This window comes from Triticum urartu, unplaced genomic scaffold (assembly GCF_056163025.1).
Source record: "Triticum urartu cultivar PI428250 unplaced genomic scaffold, HENAU_Tu73 scaffold2, whole genome shotgun sequence".
NCBI lineage: Eukaryota > Viridiplantae > Streptophyta > Magnoliopsida > Poales > Poaceae > Triticum > Triticum urartu.
The window spans coordinates 11804827-11809396 of NW_028260368.1; the positions used below are offsets into that span (position 1 = coordinate 11804827).

A 4570-nucleotide genomic window follows, 5' to 3' on the forward strand; every position below is an offset into this window, starting at 1 on the left:
TCAGTTGAATATTCGGGAGCAGTAATTTAATCGTTCAAATTTTTTCTTGTTTTATTATTTTTTAGTAGTCTTATAGTAGTCTTAGATTTTCATTTTGATGAGCCTCGCTTTGAGGAATTCATGGAATAATCCATTTTCATGGAATAATGAATTAAGGAAGAAAGGATATGAGTCTACCGCTTACAAGAAAAGATCTCATGATAGTCAATATGGGCCCTCAACACCCATCAATGCATGGTGTTCTTCGACTGATCGTTACTCTCGATGGTGAGGATGTTATTGATTGTGAACCCATATTAGGGTATTTACACAGAGGAATGGAAAAAATCGCGGAAAACCGAACTATTATACAATACTTACCTTATGTAACAAGGATATAGAGAGATTGTAGAAAGGGGATAGGATAGTTATTTTTGCAAGAGACTTGTTGTAAATTCCTTAACTTAAGAAAGAAAAAAGAATAAAAACACAGATACATAACATAAAAAAAAGAATAAATAAGACGAGATTCGACCTCCCCCTACATATTTAATTTCCTCTCCTATACAAAAACTAGCAAGACCCACTCCATTGGTAATTCCATCAATAACACCCTTATCAAAAAACTCCGTGAGTTCGGTTAACCCTCTTATACCGAGGGTAAAGACCCTAGTATAGAAAATATCTATATAACCACGATTATATGACCAACTGTATATATTTTTTTTTACTTGATCTAAAAATTCTTTTTTAGGATTTCCTTTGTAAAAAGAGTTTATTAAATCCAAATTCTGAAAAAAAGAATAAGCGGATCCATAGAAGATATATGCTATGAATAAACCAAAGATAGCTAGACTTACAGAAGAAATTGCATTAGTAATAAATTCATATGAATTTACAAAAGAATTAGAACTTTCCTGGGTAAAGTTTATTGAGGGAGTTAACCACTTTGATAATATGGTTAACTCTGCTATTCCATTACCAATTCCTCCATTATCAAAAGAGATTCCCTATGAATCCAATGAACAAAGTGAAAAGTAGTAATATAAGAAGAGGAAATAACATAGTATTTCCCGTTTCATGCGGATAGGCAAAAGTTTTTTTAGCCCAAAAGACGTAGTAAAGGATCCTATCCTATTTCTTGTATTACCTTGAATTTTTGGTATATTTTGTGAAAAAAAAGAAACTCCACTCTTCGTTGTTGATAAAACGAAATCCCTATTCACTCCTTTGGGTATCCTTTTTCCCCATAAGGATATTGAATACAAGGAACTCTCTTTAGTGCTACTGTAATTTTGAAAATGAACACGCAAATACCATCAAATGTAAGTAAATATATCCGAAACATATAAAAGGCAGTTAATCCTGCAGTAAAGGAGGCTATTATTCCAAAAAAGGGCGAATACAACCAACTATTACTAAGGATTTCATCTTTGGACCAGAAGCAAGCAAGAGGTGGAATACCACAAAGAGAAAGTGTACCCCATAAAAAAGTAGTTCTTGTGATTGGAATGTATTTTCTTAAACCGCCCATAAGAACCATATTTTGACTTTTATCTGGTGAATATCCAACAAGAGGTTCCATTGAATGAATAACGGATCCGGATCCCAAGAACAATAAAGCTTTTGAATAAGCATGAGTGATCAAATGGAATAAAGCAGCTTGATAAGAACCTATACCTAGAGCTAACATCATATAACCCAATTGAGACATTGTAGAATAGGCTAAGCTTCTTTTAATATCTCTCTGAGCAAGAGCTAAAGTAGCTCCTAAGAATAGTGTTATTGTACCTACTAAAGAAATAAAACTCATTATCAAAGGTAAAGATATGAAAAGAGGAAGAAGTCGAGCTAGAAGAAAAATTCCCGCAGCAACCATAGTTGCTGCGTGTATAAGAGCCGAAATAGGAGTGCTTCCATAGCATCGGGTAACCATACGTGAAGAGGGAATTGTGCGGATTTCGCAACTGCACCAAGGAATAATAAAAAAGCACACAAAGTAGTAAGTAAAGAGTTAATTCCATTATTAGGAATCCAGTTATTAGCTATTTTGAACAAATCCCTAAACTCTAAACTACCTGTTATCCAAAAAAAACCTAAAATTCCTAATAATAGACCAAAATCCCCTACACGATTAGTTACAAAAGCTTTTTGACAAGCACTCGCTGCGATTGGTCGTGTAAACCAAAAGCCTATCAATAAATAAGAACACATTCCCACGAGTTCCCAAAAAAAATAAATTTGTATCAAATTGGAGCTAGTAACCAATCCCAACATGGAAGTATTGAAAAAACTTATATAAACAAAAAATCTCAAATATCCTTCATCGTGAGACATATAACCATCACTATAAATAAGAACCAGGATTCCTACAGTAGTAATTAGTATTAACATAATAGAAGTAAGTGGGTCAATCAAGTATCCAAATTCTAAAGAAAAATCATTATTGACGGTCCAAGACCATAGATATTGATAGATCGAACTTCCATTTATTTGTTGAATAGACAGTTGAACTGAGAATACCATAGCTATACTTAAGAGTAAAACACTAGGAAAAGCCCATATGCGACGAAGATTTTTTGTTGCTGTCGGAATAAGAATAAGGCCAAATCCCATTGACATAATAACTGGAAGTGGGAGAAGAGGGATTACCCATGCATATTGATATGTATGTTCCATAAGAAAAGAAATTGCAATTTTTACTTCAATTTTTACTTCAATTTTTCTATAAAATTGTTTCCGATTCACCAAACCAATTCTTATCTCTTTCTGAAAGAATAAATAAAAAGAATAAGAAAAAATACTGAAATTCTTAATTTTTCCAAAATTTATCTCATTGAAATAATTAAAAATTAAGAATGGGTTTAGTTGGTTAAATTAAAAAAGTTAATAAAATAACTAGGTAACGAAGTTATTTTATTAACTAAATAAAGATATTTATAAAAATAAAAAAAAAAAAGTGGAATCATTTTACTTTCTATTCATAATTCATTTTTATATTTCTTTAAAACAAAGATGAAACAGCTCTCTTGTTCCATAATTAACTGATTGAGTGAATTCCAATGAAAACCTATGTTTATAAGAAATTATCGAATAGTCCTTACTTCATATAGAACTAAAATTCTAATGACTATAAATTACCTAAGTTTTAGAATGTCTTGTTTAAGAGACTCAGTATTTTTTGTTTTGATTGGAATTCCTTTCCTTTATGGAATACCATTCTGAACTTAATTAACTATTTTCATTTTCCCTTCTTTTTATCCCCCCGTCTTATCTTATATGGGGGATAGGCTTCCATACCATATATCTATATATGGAGTATACTTGATATATAAATAGATATAAATAGATTTAAATGAGAAACCCTTCTATATATTCTATATTATTAAAAAAAAAGTATAAAATATATAAAGAAAAAATGTTAAAAAATTCTTGTTGTCTTATCCGCATTAGACAAAATGAAGTAAAAAATAATTCAAAATTTAAGTATCTTTCAGTATCTAAGTATAAATACTAATAAAAAGAAGAAAGAAGGATTGATTTGCAGCAATAGATGTCTTTCACATACAACTAGAAAAAAGTAATTTCCTTTTTGAATGGCAGTTCCAAAAAAACGTACTTCAATGTCAAAAAAGCGTATTCGTAAAAATATTTGGAAGAAAAAGACTTATTTTTCCATAGTACAATCTTATTCTTTAGTAAAATCAAGATCATTTTCGAGCGGTAATGAGCATCCAAAACCAAAGGGTTTTTCTGGGCAACAAACAAATAATAAGATTTTGGAATAATATGAATTGACTTATCAAAAAAGAATTCCAATTATTTAATAATTTGGATTCTTCTTTGAATGTACTTTTATGTGTCGAATTACTCGGTACAATATTCTTAGAACAAAAAACCCCTCTTATCTTATATATACAAGAAAAAAAAAGTTTTGTTTGGTATACTGTGTGCTAAGTATTCTTTTCCTATCAATGAACTTTTCATAATTTTCCTAATAGAATCCTCATATTCTATTAGGAAAATTATGAAAAGTGGAGTATTCTTACAATAGGACTTACAACTTCCACCTATCTTCTCCAAAATCATAAGGTTAGTAAATCTTATTAATAAGAGCATAAAGACTTTCATTCTAGAAATTTTTAAAAAATCCAAAAAGCCTTTTCTATTTATCCATTTTATTTTAATTTCATCATTAAATAGAAACCCTTTTGGATTTTTTTCATTGTATTGAAAGAATTTTCAAAATGTAAAGGGGAAATTAATTAGAAAAAATTAGTTCTATAATTGCAAGTTAGAAAAAAGAAGTTCCAACTCTTTCAAGCAGTGTTTGTGTTTCTATTGGGCAAAGCAAGAGTTTATTGTAAAAAAAAAAAATGGAAACGATACTACCAAACGAAGTCTATTTTAATGAAAACTCTAATGTTCCTAAATTTTATGGACTTTCCCAATATCGACGATTCCCAAGATAATAGCTATTATTCTTTTAAGTTACCTATTATTTGAAGTTAGCCGCCATGGTGAAATTGGTAGACACGCTGCTCTTAGGAAGCAGTGCTCAAGCATCTCGGTTCGAATCCGAGTGGCGGCA

At 30.4% G+C, this 4570-nt stretch overlaps 1 non-coding gene across 1 annotated transcript; it reads left to right on the forward strand.

The window, feature by feature from the left end:
* Positions 1 to 4490: 4490 nt before the first annotated feature.
* On the forward strand, positions 4491 to 4570 carry TRNAL-UAG (transfer RNA leucine (anticodon UAG)). Its single transcript has one exon. It is a non-coding gene; the product is annotated as a tRNA-Leu (tRNA).